Source organism: Myotis davidii, unplaced genomic scaffold (genome assembly GCF_000327345.1).
Source record: "Myotis davidii unplaced genomic scaffold, ASM32734v1 scaffold492, whole genome shotgun sequence".
In the NCBI taxonomy this organism is placed as follows: domain Eukaryota; kingdom Metazoa; phylum Chordata; class Mammalia; order Chiroptera; family Vespertilionidae; genus Myotis; species Myotis davidii.
In genome coordinates this window covers 368966-378804 of record NW_006284473.1, presented here as the reverse complement: position 1 = coordinate 378804, position 9839 = coordinate 368966, and the positions used below count along the sequence as shown (strand labels likewise).

The 9839-nt window shown below is 40.9% G+C and overlaps 1 protein-coding gene across 1 annotated transcript in view; it reads left to right on the top strand.

The window, feature by feature from the left end:
* The first annotated feature begins 3871 nt into the window (after nucleotides 1–3871).
* CMSS1 (cms1 ribosomal small subunit homolog (yeast)) overlaps nucleotides 3872–9839 on the top strand; it is a 68430-nt gene continuing 62462 nt past the window's right edge. Inside the window, exon 1 of the mRNA XM_006754851.2 lies at nucleotides 3872–3938. The gene's annotated coding sequence lies outside the window, so the exon portion shown is untranslated. The remainder of the gene's footprint in view (nucleotides 3939–9839) is intronic.

Sequence of the window (9839 nt, the reverse complement as noted above, 5' to 3'; positions counted from 1 at the left end):
GGAATAATACCTGCCTTTCCTTCTGCGTGGGGCAACCATAGGATCAAGTGAGTGACTGATACTGAAATTCCATAAACAATGTAAAGCACTTCATAGGCATAAAATGTCATAGATGTTATGATTGATGCCCTCATAACATCTCCTCCACCACGGTGAGAAACACATGACGGCCACTCTTTCAGATGCAGCCTCCAATGACTGCCCAGTTCTCTCAGACAGATCAGACAGAGACATCTCGAACCTCCATCACATGGGAATCTGGGATAGCTATGAGACTATAGTACCAACTTTGTTCCAATGTCTTCCTTAGGGACTTCCTGTCTGACCCAATTCTGAAGGAACAACCTACCAGGATGGGAGCCTTTTCTCTAATATCTGTAGTTTAGAACAGCAGAAATGTCAGCATCCTTCAAGTAGGCGCAGGCACTTGCACTACAATGTGTATTTGAACTTGACTATTTGATTACTTAGTCTGTGGCCTTGTCTCCAATTCTCACAGACAGTAAATAACCTTTATAAAGTTGAGAAACATAATTGGGGGTGAGGGCGTCCTTAAGTTTCCTTTTGATCAGAAATGAGGGAGAAAACACTTATTTACATGGTAAACAATATGAGCAATACAGAGGTTCAAATCACCAGTAATTGGACCCTCTGTGAAGATTCCTACACTCGGCATGTGGAAACCACATTTGCCTAATTCACTGCTGCATCCCAAAAATCCCAGCACATAGTAAGCACTCTAAAACATTTGCTGAATGAATAAACAAACGAGAAAACAAATTAAGCCCTTTACTATAAAAGTGCTTCTCCTAATTATAATGAAACAGGAAAAAAAACTAATTTTGTGCTCAGCATGAATTGCTATTAAATACTGGTGGTCAGTAGTTCAAGCAACTTACCATTTTAAAAATGTTTTAATGCCGAAACCGGTTTGGCTCAGTGGATAGAGCGTCGGCCTGCGGACTGAAAGGTCCCAGGTTCGATTCCGGTCAAGGGCATGTACCTGGGTTGCGGGCACATCCCCAGTAGGAGATGTGCAGGAGGCAGCTAATCGATGTTTCTCTCTCATCGATGTTTCTAACTCTCTATCTCTCTCCCTTCCTCTCTGTAAAAAATCAATAAAGTATATTAAAAAAAATGTTTTAATCCAACATTTTAGAGAAACAAGGCATGTATTTCAGTAATAATGAAAATTTTGCTTTAAAACAAAGAATAATATGAACTCTGTTCTGAAGAGAGAATACAGGGCCTTTTACTTTTAGTTTTTTCCCACCCTTGGAAACTAAACTTTTTTAAAAAATTGTGCTTCTTTCTTTATGATCAATACTTTCCTTTGTCCCAGAATTTTGCCAATTTTTTATGCATTGATTATCATCAAAACCCAAACCCATATTGCTTTGGGAAATTATTTGGAAAAGTCTCAGAGTAGACCTGCCTTAATTGCTCTACATATTTGTTTGAAAAAAGTAAAAATAACCCTAAACATTATCTGCCTTCAAAAAGTTTTAGTAGCAAATAGCTCTTAAATTATTTATGCTGATTTTTAATTAAATATTATGAGAGTTTCATAATACTGTCAACTAATGGATTCTGTGGAGATATATTTACTTAGAATATTTGTTTTTGAGACATAGAAAATTGATACAGGCACACCTCAGAGATTGTGGTTCAGTTTCAGACCACTGCAATAAAGCAAGTATCATACTAAAGTGAGTTGTAATCTTTTCGTTGGTGGAGGGTCTTGCCTTAAATTTGTTTTAAAACACACACACACACACACACACACACACACAACATCTGCAAAGTGCAATAAAGGAGCGCACAATAAAACAAGGTATACCTATAGAAAGTGTCATTGTAGGAAAAGCATTTTTGTTGCAGCTGGAGGAATATTGCCTTGAGAGAATTCTCTCCAGTAGTATGATATTGCATGCCCACCTTTATACAATCCTGGTGCAAACATGGAGCATGGTGAGTGTAATTAAGCAATACAGGGTTGGACAAAAGTCGCTTTACCCATTAGTTGTTCCTAATACACGAATAAACTGTTTTACATACTCACAACTGTAAACCTACTTTTGCCCACCCCTGTATTTGCATTGCACCTCTTGTAATCCTTCTTGAGACTTGCACAGATATTGGGGCGGGGGGAGGGGGGGAATATGTGATCAACTGTCATTATGAAGAGAAATATCAATGATTATGTCAAGTATTGTAGCTGACATATTTATATTGTCTGTTGACGGGGGCTCCAGTATTCAAAACTATGCAATCACCCTAAACATTGACTAATACTCCCATTGAGCAAGTACAATGAGCAGAACTTTCTCTGGTATTATTTGGCGCAATCCAGCATCATTTCCTATTGACATTGAGTTGTGATGTGCAGTGGATATCCAATCATGTTCTTTGAGGTGATAGCTAACCACCAGCACTACCCCCCAGGACCTTCCAAAAACCCTGCCTCAAAAGTCTGCTTCTGTTCTCTGTCTCCCACTCACCAAATCTTAGCATTAAGGAAATGGGAACAAAAATAAAGAAAATGCACTCTAGTTGCCATTTTATGTTAGTTTCTTCTGTCTTTCCATGAAAAGAGAATTCCTCCTCTCCAATCTAGCCTATCCAGTATAATTCTCCATTTTCATCACATTGTGATGGTTCTGAAATTATATGTTGATCATTCCATCAGTTTATAAAATCAAGCTATTAACAAGGAAAGTTATTTGGCCAAACCATTTTTTAACTTTTTAACTATTTGTCTTACTCTTAAAAGGAGAACAATTTAAAATTTCATTTTGGTTTTCTTGCATGCCTACCATTTTGGCAAAACTAACTGTCAGCATAGCTCTATTTTGCAAGCCGCTCCTACTCATATTAGTCTAAAAATCATTATCATCATAAGCCCTTAATCATACCTGAGATTACTGCATCCCCTTGATTATATCCAGAAGATCCTGCTCCTGGAGAGCAGTGTTGGCAATTCCCGATGTTGGATTACACAGAAACATCCCCAAAGTCTGTCCTCAGAAGCAATTGAGACACTTACCTCACCACACAGGCACCTTTGCTTGATCACACCCAGCAGTCCTCTCTTATTCCCACCAAAAGCCAATAGTGGAATCCAAGGACCAGCACCAATGTTTGCTTCTTTTCTTTTTGCACACTCTCTCAGTTTTCGTTCTGGGGGCTTCAAAGCCACAGAGTATTTGCAACCAGGGGCCACTAACAGTTCTGTAAAGGAGAGGCAGTGGGGAGCCCAACACTAACTGGGCCCAAACACTAAATATAATCCTCTTCACTCGCCGGCCAGTGTCCTTCATACTCTGAAGATAGGCGACCTTGCAAAATCCCTCACCCCACGGCTTGCCAGTCTCCACGGAAGAAAGGGCCTACCTGGACTGGGCTGCAGGGTGAGGTGACCCAAAAGCCAGGAGCCATCTGCCCAGAGCAGACAAGTAGTGGCAGGTATAGGCTCTGTGTGTGTGTGTGTGTGTGTGTGTGTGTGTGTGTGTTTGCATGCCTGTGCCCAGCAGCTGCTCTCCAGATTGGAAGACACCACTCTTTGGCAGGCAGCTCTGAAACACTCTCTTGGGTCATTTCAAATTCATGTGCACATCTTGGCTGAGAGAAGAAACTTCCCAGTCACAACCTGGGTCCCCTTCTCTGCCCTGTCACTGCCCCAGATATACTGTGAATCACAAACAAGCAGCAGTGCCAGCATCTTAGGAACAGAGGCCCAGATGGACATGCAATTACACCTCCTTCTGTACCCTGCAACCATGAACTGATGCAGCCTTGCTTGAGATTTTTTAAGTAACAAGGGCATGACCTCTTCTTTGACAGCCATAACCCAAGGCACTGGAGAGAGTTGCTGTTATTAACACTGTGTTGAACTTGAACTTGAATGCTTGCCTGTTCCGTTCACTGTCACATGAGATGTGAGTACCAATTGCTGAGCAAACTTGAGAGCAGCATCCAAATGTGTCGTGGTATTTATTGTTATTCCAGTGTTTGTTTTATCTTATTTGGGTGTTAAGAGAAATCTCACACATTAGATTGCTAAAATGTGAAGAATCTAAATTTCTCTAAGTGCCATCGCTTGGTCCAACTGGAGTAGGAGGGGCAGGAAAAAGGAACTTGCTCATTTTTTCAGCAAGCGTGGATTGAGTCACTCGTTAGGTACAAGTTCTCTGCCAGACAAACCCACCACCGACCAGCGCTCAATCTGTGAATTCTTATGTAATCTGTACAGCATTCCTTTAAATTAGTCCTGTATTGGTGACCAAATAAGAAAACCAATATATGTTGATATATGTGTGTTTATATTTTTTGGAATCAATTTATATACTTTAGTGTTACTATTCTAAAAGATAAATGCAATCTTCTACATAACCACAGCATGACAATCAAATTCAGTAAGTTAACATTGATACAATATTAATTTCTAGCCCATGATTCCCATTCCACTTTTCACCAAATGTCTCAATAATATATTTTATAGGGGAAAAAATACTTTTTTCTGTGGTCTAGGATTATATGTTATATTTAGTTGTCAAGGGTCTCCTTTAATTTTAAACAGTTCTGCAGCCTTTCCTTAAAGTCTTTTGTGACTTGACAACTTTGAATAGTAAAATGTGCCTTAATTTAGGGTTTTGTGATGTTTCCACATAATAAGACTGAGTTTGTGCATTTTTTGCAGCAATACTAAAGAAACAATGCTTGGTTAATCGTATCAGGAGACTCATAAATGGTTTGGGTCCATACCAGTTCTACTTGGTTAAGGTGGCATCTGCCAGATTTCTCTCCTTTGCAATTAATAAATATTTTGTGGAAAGACATTTAGATTATGTAAATATATTGCTCCTAAATAAACTGTTTACCGCAGGAAGAACTTTCCCTTCTCCCTATTTATTTTTGTATTTATTTATGTCAATATGCACTTGTAGATTCCTATTTTAGTCAGTAGATTATAAAACATTAATATCATTATTTATTTTGATGCCTATATTATCTGATTTGGCCAGTGGGGGCCCCTTCAAGCTGTGTTCTTTGAACACTTTCTTGCTTTTTGGCACAAGAAAATGTTCCAAGTGCATTTTATACTTTCTCTACTGAGCACTGGAATTAACCACATTTTCTGGAAGACCTGAGTCCTTTATGGAAAACCTTATATGGAAATGGAGATCTGGGCATTGAGTGTGCTCACTGACCTAAAATGTTCCCATTGCTTACAGGCTCTCTCAACCAAAAGAACTGGGAAATAGACACACACACACACACACACACAGCCATCTCTGTTTCTCTATCTCTGTTACATACAGTGAAAGCACACATTGATAGCTCCAGTTACAATCTAATGCCATAGACATTCTAGCTTTTTACCTTTTCCACATTTGTAACTCCCTTCACTAACCGTGCTTTCTGTTATTCTCAAACTCTTTATTTATTCGCTCATTGCCCTGTGTGTAACCAGTCTTCCCACCCTGACAGCTCCTTTCTTGGTCCTGACAGTGTTCAGCTGCATCAGCCCTAATCCCTCTAGGAAAGGGAATGGCTCCTCTAAAGGTTCGTATTCTTGTCTCCTCATGGGCAACCAAATAAAGAAGGGAAATATGAAGAAAAAAATATTCCTAATCCTTTAGTGGTTATTTTTTCATTGACTCTGAGCTTCCTCCCCTGTGGAGGTTTTGCACTGAAAAAAAAAGATCACATCTTAGTGCTGTTTGGGCACTAACATTCTGTGAGTCTGTCAGTTGATGGCCTGAAAATGATCCAGGAAAACCTACCCCTGTGCTTTTTGCTCAACTTTGACTAGCAGTTGTTACTACAGATGTCTGGAAGGTGTTGAAAGAGATAGATAGTACAATTTCTTGAAAATGTGGTGATTTGTTTCTCCTTTTTTGTTTGTTTTGATGAATTTTTTAAAAATTGATAAGAGAAACACGGGGTTCTTGATAGCAGAACTGGATCACAGGACCTCAGAGACAGAGCTCTCTGTGTATGCCTCACATTTTCTTGTCCCAGGTTCCAATCCCATCCTTCCCACTGTCCTCTCTCCACCCCGGGTGGACTGCTAGTATGTTCCTCCATGGTATTCCCAAGGCACCAGAGTTTAGCCACATCTTATCCTAGTCGCACTTCATTGCAATTGCCACCAGCACACTCGTCTCTCCCCTGACAGCCCGGGAGTTCCTGGAGAACAGAGTGCACCTCCCAACATCATGGCCCCGGCTCCAGCACACAGCCAGTGCACAATAAATATGTACTGACTGGAGAAGGTGTCACTGACCACTTAGACCAAGTGGACAAAGGAAAGAAGCAACCCTAGAGGAAAGCAAAGTTGCAACAGCATCTCACTGAACTGGAAGGTAAAGAAATAAGGAAAACACACATTAAACCTATCAGTCATTTTTAAATTCCAGGGTTTTAAACTTTTTTTCTAACAGACATTTTACCAGCAGCAAAATTGACAGATTTAAATGTCACATATTATCTCATCCTTCATGAGTTCCCTAAGGATGGGTTTAATGACCTATACATAAAAATAAAAGATCTAGATAGTCCACAAAATAGAAAGCATCTCCAAATGAAGAAATATTTTTGGGAAAACCTGGTAATTGCGGAGTGCCTCTCTCTTCCTTTGAAACCAACCTGTATGCAATATTTTGGAATTATACATATTGTAGGGTTTCATATTTTTCTAAAGTGAGAATGGCACTAATGGTTTAACTTTGAGAGAGAGGGAGAGAAAGATGAGGAAAACATATTCTTAACCTCAGAATCTTGTTGTTGCAAATAATTTGTACTCTTCAGTTTCCAGGGGCTATTTCTTCATGTACTTCAAGAATGCCAAAATACCAGGTGACAGCTGTTTAAGCTCTAAGACATTCCTCAAGCGTCCTATTTTGATGTCATTATGTAATGCTTTTCTCTTGGCATAGCTGTCATCACTCAGTAGCTTTCTTGATATATCACGGCATGGCTGTCTTCATTTTTGCACATATATTACTCTTTCAAATAAGAACTGGTTCTCTGAAAACTAGAGGGAAAAAAAGGAGAGAAGGAACAATTTCAGCAACATCTCAAGTTGAACCAATGTTTTCTCCTTGGCTAGAAAATTCCTTTGTAAATAGGAAAATATATGAGAAGTCTTTTTCTCCTCTCAGCCCTTCTTCTCTTTAAAAACGTTAGTTCACTCTAGTCTTGTTTTCTAACTGCACATCTTATCAACAGACATGTATCAGCAGAGAATTTGTTTAATTAATTTTTTTAGCTCTAATCTTACTCAGTAACTGTTGTCTCTGATAGCCTGAAGGACAGATGTACACATCCCTAAGTACAGTTTTCAGTTCACATCAACAGATATTTACTGTGTGCCCCCAATTTACTGTGTGCTATGCAAGGTTTGGTGCTATACAGATAAAGTGTTACACTGTCCTAGTCCCTCAAAAACTCTAGTAGGGGAGGCACATGTCAAAATTCTAATTTTAATGGGCTGGTGTTATAAGGTAGTGCTAAATGTAATTTTGTCTGACTGAACCTGAGTTGCAGGTCACGGAAGCTGCACAGCGTGGGGGTGGGTTGGAAATACTTCAACTGGACACATTGGGAGAGAGGAGTAGATTCCTGCCTGGGGAGGGGTAAGGAGAAGGAAATTCTCGGCAGAGGACAGGATGGAAGCACAGGGCAGGAAAGCGCATGGCAGGTTCAGCGATGGCAAGCTGCTCCCATGCCTGGAGGACAGGGTTATGGTGTCCAGCTTTGCACGAGTTAAAGTACAGTTGTGATTTGCCCCCAGAATGTTAAAACACCATAGATGCTTTGATGCTAAATGTAGTAACTGTACTCCACAGGCGGTGGGAAACCACCAGAAGCCTTTTGGCAGGAAATCATAGTTAAGGAAGTGTAGTGGGAAATCCATAGGGTTTAGAACCAGAAGGCTTTTTGTGGGACACTGGAATGTTACACCTGAAGAGAAACGTAAGGCTCATCTATTTTTACCTCTTGTTTCACTCACCAAAAGTGGGTGACCTGGCTTGAAATTTCACACCAATGGGTGCTCTGTACCCTACATAAGCCTGAGGAAGGATGCTGGGACCTCAGAGGCCAGCTGTGGGGTGGGGCCAAGCAATGGTGAGGCTGCCCCAGCATGGGGACGAGTAACATAGATTTCGAGGGGAGGGGGGCATTTCAACCCTGCAGGGAGAATGTGGGAGGGCGGCTGCAGGGTGATTCCAGGTGAGCTGCCTAGTTGGGGCCAGATCCCAGGCAAGAGCTAGGGAATGGGGATCAGGTGACATGGAATCATAAGAATCAATAAGAATTAATGCAGGAAAGCTGACCCCATTCAAATAAACTAGGTGCTGAGCAGCTGTCATCCTAGCAATCTTTCTCCTGTTTCCTTGCACTGAGGAAACAGGAGAAAGATTGATCCAAAGGGCTGAGCAAATCAGGAGTTAGTGGAGAAAGGCTGCTGTTCATCTGGTAGACAAGTACCCAGGACTTCTCCAGGCCTCCAGAGAGCATCCCTAGGCAGGAAGGCAATTCTGGGCCTCCTTTCTTGGTATGGACGAGCAGCCTGCCAGACTTGGTCCTCACTGACCAAAGAAACAGACAGGACACAGTCTGAGGACTCAGAATCTTCCGTTAGCCACTGGATGGTATTGAGGAGGCAGGAACAGGCACCCAGGGCACTTCTGAGTTTCCAAACAACTCAGCTGTTCTGGTCATCCTAGGCCATTGCCAAATGGCAAAGGTGTTCCACTCAGACCAGTTTCACAACAGCTTCCCAGGAAAACCTTGTGCTGTCTTTATTCTTAAGTGTTCTAGTGCTTGACTTTAAAGTTCTTCTGTGATTTCTCTTAAGAAACTACATGATACATATATATGAGCAACTCTGCTTTCAACCACAAATATCTTAAAATGAGCAAAGGCTAATCCCCCCTATTCAGAATGCATTGTGTGCCAAACCTGGTGGTTTCAACCAATCAATCTGAAAGTTTCTAATTGTAGCCATAAGTTAGGTCTCCATTCTCTCAGCTTCTCAAGTTCAGTCAGGGTGGTCCTGGTTAAAATGAAAATCCTCCAACATAAATAGAAGATTTACAGTAATATAATAGTATTTGTGATGATAGAAACATAAAATAACATAAAAAAGATGGCCCTCTTCTATTGTTTCTTATTAGTAGTATTATTATTTGCTATTTTATTCACTTCATGCATCTGTTTAGCAGTGATTTGTTGCCTGTCTGTTCTGTTGGGTCACTATCTGTGCACTCGAGGTATGGCATTGCAAAAGTAGATGTTACTGGTTCCAACCATCTTAGAATTCTAAAGTCTTGGAAGAATCAAATAAAAACAAGTTAGCAAATAAGCCAGATAATTGCAGTTTGTGGTAGTACCATGATAAAAAGTAAGAGAAAATTGTGGCAGAGAGTGAAGAAGGATGGGAGTGCCTTCTTTTGATAACAGAGGAGACCTCAGTGGTTTGAAGGAGCAAGACCAGGAGGAGCAGACCAAGTATGGGAGCAACTGCCTAAAGGCCCCAAGATGAGAAAGGATCAGCATGTTCTAGGAGCCCCAGGAGGTCAGTGTGGCTGGGGTGTAGCAGGGCAAGTAGGAGAACAGAGAAAGGCTGAGGGGTAAGTGGAGGCCCAGTAATGACAGAGCCTTGTGGTTTGTGGTAGGGAGTGTAGGTATTATCCTATCTAATAAAAGACAAATAGGGTAATTAACCATACCTCCGATACGCTTCCCATTGGCTAATCAGGGTGATATGCAAATTAATTGCCAACCAAGATGGCGGCCGGCAGCCATGCAGCTGAAGTGAACAAGAGGAT